Raw genomic sequence first — 15389 nt, forward strand, 5'->3', positions numbered from 1 at the left:
TTTACCGTTTATTTGAATTTTATTCATATTACGCACTGTTTCAATGCGCAATAGAACTCAATATGAATCTATTTACAAAGAATGTTAGACGAGGTAAAAACTCATCCATTTCATAAGTTTAAGTCTCTTAAGTCCTACAAAAAATGGCTCAAGATATTCCGCATTAAGGTTTTGATACATTGGGATGGTATTATCCTTGATGACAATAGATAGTACGATTCGTTACAATAAAAGACCAAACGTTTATGTTAAATGTTCACTTGAAATGTCTTGTGAATCACTAGTCACTTACATATATGAAAAAATGAAGGTTAGTATAGATAGTATGAAATCTCTATAACGGGGGATATCCACAATCGATTTCCAATGGTATAGTGCTTTATGGTAGGCATTATATCAATGATAATGATTCTTTGAGGGATTATTTGAATGCGCCGAGGAGAAATTAAAATATTTTGTCGCCCTTAATGTTCTTGAGATGTATGTTGAAAAGATACCGAGAGATCCCGCAAGAACAAATTTACCAAGCTAACACGTATGGAGATTTTAGTTCTTACGGGGTATTTTGAGTGGTCGGGTGCACTGGAAAATCTTACCCAATAATTAAATCAAACTTGGTAAATATGCATTCTTATATTATTATTTTATGCGAGCACGTGTTTATTGTATGTATTGGTAAATAACCATTTTTAAATCTTTGTAGGGGTTATAGACACGATAAAAGTAATATTGGGCAATCATCTCAATTTAGTGGAGCAACTCATTATTATCGAACTCTCGGTTCGGTGGAGGCGATTATTATAATAATTCTCGGTTCGGTGGAGCCGATTATTATAATAATTCTCGGTTGATGCGGTGATTATTATCAAAACTCACCGATGTACCACAAACAAGGATGAAAGGCAATCCTCTCAGTTTGGTGGAGTTGATTATTCTCCACACCATGCTCATTATCAATATGTGTAGGTTTATCACCTTGATGTTGAATAATTATATATATATATAGATATTTGAATTTGGAATTTAACATATGCTTTGTATCGTGTAGGAGGAGACCTTTCTTAGATGGCGCTGATTGTCCAAGTTATGTGGATACATCAGAGAGTGATGGCGATGAACCAGCTAATAATGCAGAGGTAACCGATGATGAAGATAGTGAAGGGATGAAGAAGATACGCATTTTATGTTATATCTCGCATTTCGCACGTCGGAATATTTTTAAGTTGGTTGCGAAGAATTATGGACGAGGTTATCCCTCGACGTAGTTTTACGACAAATGGTTTATGATTTGTTTGGAAGGAAGCATTAAGGAAAAAGTTGGGACTAAGAATGCATTGTGGAAAAATATGTGTGCATCTTATGGTGCAAGATATACAAATATGTGGGCAAAAGTTGACCAAGTCAAGGAATTAGTTGTCTTTTTATTTAAAGAGAATTCTAGAAAAAATTGGAAAAATTGAAGACAAAAAAAAAAAGAGAAAGGCCGGCCATGTGAGGGCCGTATTATGCTGCCCGATTACTAATATATATATATATATATATATATATATGTGTGAGGAGTGATCGAAGAAGAAGTCTTCATTATTTCATGTTCTAGAAAAATTGAGAGAAAGAAAGAAAAGAGAGAAGAGAGAGCCACGGCCTTGGGCGGCAGTTTTGGCCATGAGAGTTTGATGAAGAAAAATTATTTTCTTCCATGTTTTCCACTCTTTGGAAGGTGCTAAACAACATGAAGTAGTTGTTGAATCAAGTGAAGCTCTTGTTCTAGCAAAACCTTGCTATGTAAGTAGAATGAAGAAGGGCATGGAAGAGGTGAGATTCAATCTTATTTTTCTTATGTTATGGATGGTTTGTACGTGTTGTGAAGTATGGAAATGAATTAAAAACTTGAAAATATGGATGTTAAAGTCAAGCCATGAATGTTGATGTTGTCTTTTATGGGTGCATGTTGTTGTGATGTAGTAATGAAATAATGGTAGTTAGCATATTTGTATGTTGTTGTAGTATGTAGAATCGAATAAAAGTCATGAAAAATATATGTATGGGGTGATGTGGTTGTGGCCGTGAGTTGTGTATAGGTGGTAGGAGAATGAATTAATGTTATTTTGTATGTTGGTTATTGTTGTTATGAATTACGTAATGAAGAAATAAATGAAATGCATGGGAATGTGATGTTGAAGGTGTAGCCGTGGGGGGCTGTTTTGGAGGGAGTATGACGAACAAATGTTATGTTGTGTTTTGGTGGTTGTTTGTTACGGATTATGTATGGAAAATGAAGGTTTGATGATCTAAATTGAAGTCACAATGGTTGTGGGCTGAATTGGAAGTTAACATGATTCCTATGTAGATCTTACATTTATGCTAATAACTATGCTAACAAGTGAATTGTTGATGTAGTTTATGAGTTTAGAAGAAAAGAAATGTGTCGTCGATGTTTACTTGGACTTGGAAGGTTTCGGATTGCCTTGTATGTTGGATGGACCGACTTGAAAATTGTGTGGACTACTTGAAATATTCTTAAATTTTGATGAAATGATCTCGGGTTGGTATGTGAATATGTGGATGTTGATGTTGACTTGAACGTATGTAGTTTATTGGAATACAAATGGAATGTCGTTGAATTATATAGAAAGGAGTTATTAATGTTAGGATGTGTTTGGAATCGATTATTGACATTGTTATTATGATTATTGGTTTGGTTGTTGTTGATATTAGCCGAGATGAATTCTCGGGGTCGGTGAATATATAGGGGAGATGCTGTCGAAATTTCCGTAGAAAAGTAATGGTTTGGAATGAGATTCTTCGATGCTTATAGCTAATGCTTGATGCCTATTGATGTGTGGTAGATCTTGAGAAGCCGAGGCGCAAATTGGATTAGTTCCGAGGGCGGCCAAGGTATGTAAAGCTCACCTTTCTTTCTTTGGCATGTCTTAGTACTACTAAGCTATGACCCGAGCCTTGGGGTAATTCCACTCTTAGAATCCGAGCTTAGGTATGTACCTTGTTCATCCCTTAACATGTACTCTTTAATGGGACCAAAATAAGATTTTCATGTTTTCAAAAGAATGAATTTCAAAGGTTTTATAAAGACTTTGACTACAAAAAGGGTCCCGAACTTCAAACGTCCGTAACTTTTGCATACGAGCTCGGATTGCCCCGAAACATAATATGTATGATCATAAGACATAACTTTCCCCTACCTACCCTAGTCGGGCTCGGACGGGGGTCGACACCGTCCGTGGGGCCCGCGACCTTTCTATGCCTATTACGGGACGACCTTCGGAAAAATGTAAGTTTCGTTTCATTTGGACTTTTGCATATGAATTTTCTTACTTACTTAATGATTTATGATTACGATTTTATGCATATGTATGCTCACGACTCCGCTCGTGCTCATGGTTGTACCTCCTTCACCGAGTCCGGGCCGGTTATGCCGCGCGCAATATGATAAACTTCCGGTGTGATGCCGTGTTACGGTTCGCCGAGCTCCTCTCCGCAGGGCCGGTTCCGTTTGGTGTGATCTTGTGATATGGTGTGTACGGTCGGCTATGATGTGTTACGGGGATTTGTCGGGTTACGGAGATCCGAAATCTTCTGTGATGCGTAAGTGGCGCCAACGACGGCGGCGACCACCGTTCTAAGAGCCTGCATGATTTGCATTTTAATTGCATATTTTGATACTTTGCATATTATGTCCATCTTACGTATTTTGTTCCTATGGTTTGGTATTTACGCTTTTACATACTCGGTACATATTCCGTGCGCCGACCCCTTTTTCTTCGGGGGGGGGCGTTTCATTAAGCGCGGTACACCTGTGTGAGTCAAGACGTTAGCGAGAAATGTTCCGGCGGATTGGCGAGCTCCACTTGTTCCGTTTTTGCCGCCGAGTCGAGTACGTGCATACTATGATATCCGAGTCATGTTAGAGACTTTGCGGACGAGTCATATGCATCGGATGTTTAAATAGGGATGAGCGGCTCTATAAGCCATCATTTTGTGATATGTGATATTACAGATTTTGTACGATCGCAAGTTTGTATTTGATTTGAAATTATGTATTTATGATTTGGCCATGGGCCCAATGCGAGTACGTGTGTTACGATAGTCTGAGGGTTCGCTCGGCCCTGGATAAGGGTCGGGTGCCCATCACACCCTATCGAAAATTGGGGTGTGACATTTTAGTCCCCAGAGGCAACCAGAACCAATTCACCACCACGCACCACCTCCGATAGCGAAAAACCCAATTCCTGATAGCCCAATGCAGTGGCATTCTAACTATATTCCATATCTAGACAGTCTCCAAGGTCGTGAGAATGCATTTGTCTTCACAAGAGATGATGATCAAAGTAGCCAAAAAATATGGATTGAACCAAAAAATTCCATGACTGATGAATGCATCCTTGCAAAGGGAATGCAGTTCACATCAAAAAAGATGTTGCAACAGGCTGTCAGAATGTATTGTATAAATGATATGAGGGAGTTTAAGGTTGATGACTCAAACAAATCGATATGGAGGCTGATTTGTAAGCAACATACTCAAGGCTGTCGGTGGTTGCTTATGGGAATTGCTAAGCCTGATGGTCTGTAGGAAATCACAAAATTCCACCCTAAGAACACTTGTGATATGGGACAAAGTCGAGCACATCATTTTAATCTAGATATAAACATGATTGCTCGGTGTTACTAAACACACGTTGAGGAAACTCCAACGTAACTTATCGACCGTTTACATTATATATCTTATAGCAATTAAAATATCATTGCTAAATGTTGTTTGTTTAAACTTATGCAGGATGCCTATCAAAACTTGTATTAGCATGGTCCACTCAAAATATGGTAAAATCATAAGCAAGAGAAAGGCATTTCTCGGGTGTAGACGTGCTTTTGAGACTATCTTTGGAAGTTGGGAATCCTCTTTTCAGGCGTTGCCGGAGTATATGGCGGCTCTAAAACATGCTAATCCGCAGCAGCAGTATAGTGGCGTTTTAAGGGCGAAATTTTTGACTTCGTCTTTTGGGCATTCAAACCAAGTATTGATGATTTTGCTCACTGCCGGAATGTAATATCGATAGATGGGATGCATGTATATGACATTAAACTCCTAATTGCAGTAGGTATGGATGCCAATGGGTCAATATTCCCTCTTGCTTTCGCAATTGCCGCCAACGAGAGCAACGAGACATGGGGATGTTCTTGACTCATCTACAAACTCATGTTATTAAGGGTCGTCAGGGCATATGTGTCTATCGGATCGTCGTAAAGGCATATTGCACAATATGCGCACTCGGAAGGAGGAAGCCTCCATGCTTGCCATCGATATTGTTTAAGGCACTTAAAGGCTAATTTGCAAACAAAGTTTGGAAATGGCAATGTAAACAAATTGATGTGGAGGGTTGCGAAAGGCATCAACAAAAAATGGGCTGCAAAAATGGACGCTAAGGGAAGTGAGTGAAGAGGCATGTGTTTGGTTGATAAAATTAGAAGTTGAAAAATGGACGCTTTATCTTTGATGGAGGGGGAAGGAGATGGGCATGCTCATTGAATGAATGACTCGGGTCTTTCAATGGACTCCTCAAATCTGCTCGAGGACTACCGTCACCGCGAATGGTAAGACTAACTTTCGTGCGGGTCGTGGAGCGATTTGCGGATGAGACAAGGCAAAGTAGACGCATATTAGTCGACCGAGAACATGGATGCCAAGCCTACAAAAAGATAGAGCACCATAGAAGAAAGGCGAGGGTCACCAAATGACCAGGTATGACGTCGTTCAACGAGTGTATGAAGTTAGAACGAGTTATTGCGACGGCAAGAAATGAGGAAAAAAACATATCGTTCTTGAGCGTATAAAATCATGCACTTGTGGTAAGTGGAAAACGACGTGCCACGTACCATATTCTCATGCGATCAAATGCTTTGAGAGAATGACCCAATGTAACTAATTATGTGGCGGAGGAATATAAGGTCGTAAAATACCTTAAAGCCTTTCGAAGGCCACTTCCGTCCCCTCGGTGATCAAGCTTATTGGCCAATGGCCATGGCAGCGTTTTCTATGATTGCGAACAAGAACCATATCCGTAAATTGGGAAAAAACAAGCTAACCCGTTATCACAATCAAATGGATGTTAACGAAAAGACTTACTCTCGCAAGTGCTCGACATGTAAATAATTTGGGCATGATAAGCGTTCATGTGGGCAAAACTCCCGTGATGGCAGCACATCTGGAAGTAGAAGAGTGTCTAGAACTTGATTTTTTTTGTTTAAGTCTATTGTAATTTAATGATGTATTTTGTTGCTAATGGAATGAAATATTTTTCAATTATTATGAACCTCTCATATTGGAATTATTTTTAAATATTATATTTATTTTTGCACATTCAAAAGGTGCCGATTACACAATACAATAACAAAATAAAAAAGACATAAAAGAAAAAAAACCTAATACAAAGCAGAGTAATTTTTTTCTTTTCTATCTTTCTTGAACCAAAAAAGTACTTTTATAGCTTTGGGAGTAAAACAAAAGAGATTAATCAAAACCCTATAAAATATGACACTTAAACCTAAATATAACAAGTTTTCAAACGTACTTCGGAGTACTTTACAACCCCTAAAACGACGATCCAAATGTATATGTATACTTGATGTAATGAGCCGATATTATTGTACACTAAAAAAAATATAAAGTTCTATATAAAATATTTATATTCCGGTGTTTTGCAACGTAACTAATCTTCTGTCAAAGTATGAAAAAAAACCTTAATTTTGAGTTTGAATTCCCATGAATAAAGGTTGGGGTCGGAGGTTTTAGGTATGGGTTTCACGTACAGATTCTGTGCGTGAAGCCTAGTTTGGTTTTTTTTTTTTTTTTTTAATGGGTTAGTTTGGTTCCAAATTTTTTTTTTTTTGGGTTACAAAGTGCCGAGTCCCAAATTATAGGTAGCTTTTTTTATTTTACACGATCTTTAAGAAATATTAGTCATTAGAAGGGTATTTGACTAACTTTATTCTTATTTATCTCTAAATTATAATCTCTTTTCATTAAATATTTACTCTATATATGTGTCATCACCATTAACGAAAAATTCTACTAAGTAAGTGTAAAATAAGAAAAAATAATTAATTGTATGTTAAATTTCTAAAACGATAAATATTTTGAGACAACTATTTTTAGTAACCACGATAGATAATTTGAGACGGAGGGTGTAATTTCTTTTACTAATACTCCTTCTGTCTCAATTTATGTGGCACAGTTGAAATTCGAGATTCAAATTTTTAAATTTTGACCATGAACTCGAACAAGGAAACTTTAAGTTTAATAAAATAAAACTTATATATTTAAAAGTTACGTAAAAATAGGATAAATCATACTAATAATTGATAACTTAAAATATTTAAAAGACATATAAAATATTCTGATGAAAAATTTGAATGACTCTTGAAATGCGAAAGATACACATAAATTGAAACGGAAAGAGGAGTTCATCATTTTCTTTTTTTCCCTCCTTTTATTGTTGTTGTTGCATTTTTTTTTTTTTTTGAACTGTAGTGCACGTCGATCACCAAAGGGTGTGATGAATGGGTTAGGATTCACTCATTCTCATTCAGGAATCTTGATCTCGAACTAAAGAATAAATATTTTTTGGTAAATCTATTTATTATTAATAATATTGAGGTTTTATATTACTTTATTAGTACGTATTGCTTTGTCTGGCACAGTTTTCAAATAGAAATAAAATTGAATATCACGTTATCCGTTTGGTCTATCATGAGCGAATTAAAAAATTAGAGATCCACCATATCCAGCAAGGGACCAAGATCTTACGAAAGAAACAAACTCTTTTGTTGTTTTCTTGGTGTTAAATTTCGTTTTAGATTTACCCCCTCCATTGTTACCTCTACAGCAAAGAAGCTCAGTTTCTACTTTCTACTGCCATTATGAAGCTAGTCTCTGTTTATTTTTGGGTATAAAATGCTATGACTAAAATATATCTTTCAAGAAAATGTTTGCTGAAATTTGTTTCCAACTTCTTAACAAATACTATTGAAAAATCACTATTCCCACAGAAAAATATTCAATGGCTATTCTTATATATGTTCAGTGGCTATTCTCACAGATATTTTGATTTAATCAGTGGGAAAATAAAGAATAGTAGTATTTCCACGCAAAAAATTATAAAGTTTGCTTTTAGGTAGGCTTGTTTTAAAACTCGTTTTTACGCGTTTCAAAGGATGGGCTTTAAATGAGATAGGAAAATCATATTTTATAACATAAAATTTTCACTGAATATCGGTGGGAAAAACCTATATTTCTAGTAGTGATATTTTCTTTTATAGAGAATACCATCGAAACATTATTCATTTTATTCACCGAATCAAATAATTAAAAAATGATTTCCTAAAGTAAAACATTTTTTTGGCTCTTCGTACTAAATTCCTCCGTAATCTTATTAATTATACCGGTAACTCTATGATTTGACCATCACATCAATTTGCTTAAAAAATAACTCCAACACGATTTGCGCTAACATGATATTTTGGCTTGTTTATGTGGGTTTCTGGTCATTTTTATTTTCGGAGAAACTATTTATAAGTTAAATGATTTAAGAGTGACAAAAATAGTTTAGTAACTTTTGTAGAAATAAACCGTAAGTTTGATGATCATTTGAGGAATAAACTCTCTCCTCTCTTGTCCTTAAATAAACACACCTCCAGTGTTTTCGGTGTTACTATTTCATAGTATTTGTTGTGTGTTAACTATCACATTTACATCAGAAAGACCAAATTTTAATCAATTCGCGGGAATGACTCAAACAATCACATTTTCATCCTTGCCAATCTAAATTGGTTTTGTTTCCTAACATCATATTTGATCCTACTTTATTATGCCAATACTTTTACGATATATATTTTAAAATGTGAAAAAATAGAATAGCTACTTGCTAAAAATAACACTTTATATCGATCGAACTATTAAATAGGGACAAACTTCCAATCTAAGAAATAAAATAGGTCAATTTTTATTTGGGTCATCAAGTGGAATACGTTATTGAGTACAACATTTGGAAAGGACGTGTGTGAAATTAGCTGTCTCAAAATGCCTGCCAGCTTCTATTAATATTGGGGCTAGTTGAGATGCTATTTGCAAGCGCACAACACACCGTGGATAGGCTGAATAACAGTACACAAGCACACATAATAATTAAGAATAACATTTTTACCTAGTACATTAAAAATCAATAAAACTTACTATAAATCAAGACTACCTATCCAAAAATCTCAACAACTTATAAAAAGCGGAAAAATTTAAGATATAAAACACATTTTTTTTTTGTAACTACTGTGAACATTATCATAACCAACAAAATAACAATACATCGTAAAGAGCGCCCAAAATCCTTAGCCGCCTTCCTAGAAGGGTAATTAAAATTTAAAGCTATATTATGTTAAAAAATTATACTTTTCTCTTATCGGATGTGGAAGAGTTTATATGGAATTTATAACAGTAGTAGACTACTATTATGGTCCAATTAGGAGGTTGGTGACCGTCACTAATTAAAGTGGAATCACCACATTAAGCGAATCTGCTCAATATCCTCGGTTGCTATCAAACATAAAAAGCAAGTTACATGCTGATCTCATGCTTGATAACATAATACTAAACTAATTAACATCTCAAACTTGGACAAAGGAAACACAATCTACTGCGAAAGTGATGATTTCAGCTTTTAAGATGATGGCACCATTAGTAGACTAGTATTTATCTATTGGATATTAATTTGTTACTTGGACCCTTTTGGGTCCTCTAGGTGATTCGATTCTACCATGATCTTCGGCCCAATTTAAAATTGGTCTGGATGGATTTCACATTTTAATGAAAATTGGGCCTGAAGATGAGCTATCCTAGATACCAAAATAGAAAGCTTCCAAATTAGTGCGAGGTCCGAGTATATAGTAGTATACTAGTATGTAATTAATATTTATGATTTTAATAGTATAAGTAGTATAGTGTTAAGCAAAACCAGACATGATCTAGTTTCTAAAATTGCTAAACACAGCCAAACATATGATCGTTTTTCCACTTGTTTTAAATGTTTCCCAATTTTATTTGTTGAGATTAAAGAGAAACAGACAACATGTCCTGCTTTCAAAAACTTCAAGGATTTGTTTTTCAGAAGATTTGGGCTTTCGTAGGCTAGGCTAGACATTGTAGATTCAATGGATTTGACGAAGCCACATCATTTACGGCCCAATTTGATGAGCTTTGTGATTTAAAATGCGGCAATTTGCAGGATTGCCTTCGCTGGGGGTGGTCTTTATTTTTTCGGCTCAAAATGGTGGTGCTTTAAAGCTTTTGCGGCTCCGGCAGAATTTCGTGCAAATGCTTGCCAGCGGGGGGCACATGGGCAGAATTCTACCTTGTGATTTTTTTTTCTGAGCTGGTGTTCGAACCCACAATCTCGGGGTATTAGGCGAAGAAAAAGCTTAAAAATAGCCGATTTGAAGAATTAAAGACCACCCCCAATAGAAGAGCAAAAAAAAAAAAGAGACATTTTTTTTGCACGGATTGTCCTTCAAAGGCGCAGGTCTTTAATTTTTGGCCTTCGCTTAAAAAAATAGCCAAAAATACTCTGAGGTTCTGGGTTCGAACCCCCGCTCAGTTAAAAAAAAAAATCACAAGGCAAAACTTCGTGAAAAGTCTGCCTTATAAGGAAGAATTTTAAGGCACATTCTGCCTTAAGACAAAAGTTTGCCTTGCTCAATTTTTCAAGGCAGGTTTTTTTTTTTTTCCCACTCTACTGTAATTCGTACAATAGTTAGGCCTTAACGCCTAACTTTTAATAAGCTTAATATTGCTACGAAATTCTGTCTTGCAAATTTTTTTTTTTTTACGATTGGTAGGATTGACAACCCGATCCCTTGACATTTTAAGTGAAGGCAAAAATTAAAGACCAACAATTTGGGGAGCAAATATTAAAGACCACCCCCCCGCCCCCTCCCCCAAAAATAAGGACTATCGTGCAAATTGCCCAGAAAAAGATGAGAATGTCGATCTTTTGATGTCAACACGAAGAATACATATACAAATACGAAAACTAAAGATTATGAGTTAAATAAAAGCAAATTATTGCACACATTATGTAGAGAAATGCTAATAAACTAGGAAATTTGATCAGACTTGAACTCACGATTTTTTTTAATAATAAAGTGTAATCCTGTATAATCTTCTTTTTTGTTTCCGCGAGGAATCTTTGATAAGCATAATTCTTTTTTCCTTTTTGCCTTGTTAGATTAGAATATAATTATATACTTTGAAGATGAAGTTTTGTACTACATAATTACAAGAAAGGACTATATAATTTGTCAATTTGAATTACTCATGACTGAATATTTGCAAGATAAATGTTTCACCTAAAACAAATTGTGCAGCTTTAAAATAAACTTTATCTTCTCAAATCGTTCTAATTAATTAACTGTCATAGAATTTAGAAGTTAGGCTCACTCCAACATGTAGCTTGGGTTTCTTCTCCCACTATTCATAAATTTACATCTCATTTGTAGTTAATTACCTAACTTATAAGAGATTAGGATTATGTCCTCCCACTACTTCACATTAAAAGGAAAAAAAGAAAAAAAAGATAATACAGTTCTACCATAGTACAAATTTTATAAATATTGAAGCTTCACCGATCTTCTTCTTTTTGTTTTGTTTTAACGTTTTTCTCTAACAATTTTTATTTTGGATAAAAAAAGAACTTTCCAACCATCACGAGCTTTACAAATATGTTCAAGCAAAGTAAGCCAAGGTGATTAGGTGAACACAAAAAGAAACCAAAACAAATAAAGTTTTGTGGGTACAATTTGTTTGAGTGGCTTAGATGAATTGCCTTCCAATAACAAGCAAACATAATAAAAAGCAACTCCTTTTTTTTAATTGGTTTGTATACTTTAACATGAAGAAGCAGTTGGGACTACCCAACAATTTCGTTTCACTCAGAAAAACGTACGTCTTCTATTTCCTTCTTGTTTTGATGACATCGTTCTATAAAATATACTGTAGTTAGCTGAATTCATTAAATGCGACAATAAAAAGAAAAAGATGGAGCCATTATAATGTCTTAAGCAGATTAGAATTGACGTGTCTAATTTCTTTTCCCCAACATCATGTTTAAGTTAAATCTTCTTTTCGGGCTAGCTTCGAAATTGATTATATATTTTTTTAAAATAGTTGTTGATTTATAAATTACATGAAGAAAATATTATTAACCACTAATTTTAGAAGAGAAAAATAATCTAAAATGTTAGTAGGACATGGCTCTCTAACTATATGACAACTATGTTTTAATTATTTCAAACAAATTGAGGCTAGTTATGTGATTCTACTGTTTGTTGCTTTATGTACGTTCGTCTTAATTAATCTAATAATAATAATAATTTTCTCCAGCACAAGAAGTTCTTTATAGTTTGCGTTACATATAATACTGACAATCGATGGGGAATATCTAACAGTTTTTTTTACAAATTGCTATATGCATGTTGGATTGAGGACCTGATATTACCACTTGGATTTGGAATAGATTTAACGTTGATGCTTAACAACCATAATAACATACCCAGTGTAATCTTATAAGTGGGGTCTGAGGAGAGTAGGGTGTACGCAGATCTTACTCCTACCTTGGGAGGTAGAGAGAATGTTTCTCATAGACCATCGGCTCAAGGAAAATCAAGCAAGTCGAAAAAAGAAATAATGGAAGTGAAGAAATCATGTCAAAATACTATAAGAAGAATGACAAAGCACTCTGGAAAAAAAAAAGGGAACACTAGTATAACCACAAATAGTAACAGAAATGATATATGTTGATGTTCACGATTTCAATATCTTTACTGGTGTTTGGATGAGATCTTTCTGAAAAATATTTAGTGTACATGCATTTCGATCTTGTACTCTCCACCATATTTTTGCGGTTGAGCAGTATGTATTTCTACTATATTTATATGTCTAATTATAAAGCGTAGCTAATAATCTAGGGGAAGCACACAAATGGCCGGTCGGCCCAAACTTATCCCACTCAATGGCCTAACTTTGTACAAATCCAAATTATAGCCACCAAAATAATTCCAGTCGTTATTCACTTTCCCTTCTTTTTTACCTTCTCCATTTTTCTTCTTCCTCTTCCACCTTCTCCTCCTCTTTCCTCTTCCACCTTCTTCTCCAATTTTATTTGATGCCTTGAGAGGACGCCTTTCAATTTTATTTAATACAGATTACTTTTACAGGAAAATGTTTACCTCATCAAAGATCAAAACTGGCAATTGACAAACCAAAAGTAATATCTAGAGCCATGTTGCTCCAACTTTTAAATAAGCAGATTGAAGAATGCAAATAAAATAGTATAAAATAAACAAAAGGAAGAATGAGTAAAATATACGAACAAGTGCAAAAGATAAAAAAACCAACAGTTCATAAGGGAGCACGTACGAAAGGACACGTATGATTGTCGTTTTTTGTGAGCTGCAGGTTATGAAAATGGCAGAGGATTCATATGAAGACGCCATTGCAGGACTGAAAAAGCTTTGATGTATAGAAACTGTATCATATGTGTATATAATATGTAACCCTGCTGTATATGTATATAAAATATATCATATGTATATAATCTGTATCATGTGTATATAATATGTATCCCTGTTGTATATGTATGTATCATATGTATATAAACTGTATCAGTCTTGTATATAGAAAGTATATCATACGTATAAAAAATGTATTATAAAAACCGTATCATTGTGGTATATAATATGTATCACTATTGTATATGTTAAAAATAAATATCATATCATTATTGTATAATATATGTAAAATAAATGTATAATCAACGTATAATTTATGTATAATAAATGTATGATTAATTCCAAAGATATGTATATAAACTGTATAATTCTTGTATATAAAGTGTATATATAATTCCAACATAGTATATATGTTGTAGCAGCCCTTTAGTGGCTACGTTTGGCAACTCAGTCGCCACAAAAAGTCTCTTTTTTTTTTAAGCGCCTGGGCTGTTGGGCCGGCCAGCCTTAGCATTATTTTGGGCCGACCGGCCATTTTTTGGCATTAATTTGGGCCGACCGGACACCTAGTGGGATTAAGCCCAAATAGTGGTTAAATGTGGGATTAGTTTAGCTGAGTGGACACACAGTGTCTTTTCCCCAATAATCTAACTCACATCGGACCTCGTGCCTAAGTGATTGAAATAGTTGCACGGTTTGTCCTTTCAAATGGACTACTCTTTGGTTTTTATCCATCACACCGGAACTTATGCTTAGCGGACATAAGTTCTTTAAGGGCCTAGGCATAACTTACATAATATTATGCTGTGAAAATATAAACTTATGTCTTCAAAAAAAATTGTTTGTCTTTAGGGACAAAAATTAAAGACCAGCACAAAATAGGAACAAAAGTGCAAACGACCCTAGGGTGATTCGGTCAATAATGGGCCAAAAGTATTAAATGGTGAAGTAGATGGGAGTTTTTGAGTAATACAAACAACTTTTGTTTTTTCCTAATTTGTGAGCATCAGAAACAATTAGTAAATTATAAGTTGTTGTACAATATTTTGGGGGCATTAGCATGGCTAGTGAAATTACCTATGCCACTTGTCATGGGTAGAGGCCTTTTCTAGGCTTATAAATCGGTAATTATAACCCCATTATTAAGGGGAACTTTCATAAATACAAGATATATAAGAGTTAATTATATAATCTACAATTAATTTAGATATTACAAATTGTGCAACTTAAAGCTAAAAACAAGGAGATTATTGCTATAAATAAAAATCTAAAAATAATGAGATTCCCTATATTAGTGATAACATAATTAAATGCATATAAAAACACAATAAATGCTTACCTAAAAAAGCTCCAGTACAATCTACTAGCAAGCTAATTTTGAATTTTAACCAAAAATAATAATAATAATAATAAAGCTAATTCATGAACAAGTATATTATTGTAGTATCTGTTATATATATTATTCTATCCATATATCGTATATGGTTACCATATATCGTATATGGTTACCATATATGTTATTATAGAGTACAATTGGTTGGTACGCAGAGTAATATATTCATATATTAGGTATATAATATATATACTTAGATATACTAATTTCTACTATGATATCCACTGATATTTTGTTATCATATTTTCAATTAAATTTGCCAATTTGAATATGCCATATACTTTTTAGGTATATTTTCATGTACTTTTGTTATACAATATACCATAAATTTCGTGTAGTTTTCTTAATATTAATATTAATATATTCAAATAATTTCTTTTAGTCACAAACAATAATTGCATTAGTCATCAAGTGAAAATAAAAAAGAAGA

Source organism: Lycium ferocissimum, chromosome 2 (genome assembly GCF_029784015.1).
Source record: "Lycium ferocissimum isolate CSIRO_LF1 chromosome 2, AGI_CSIRO_Lferr_CH_V1, whole genome shotgun sequence".
Lineage (NCBI taxonomy): Eukaryota > Viridiplantae > Streptophyta > Magnoliopsida > Solanales > Solanaceae > Lycium > Lycium ferocissimum.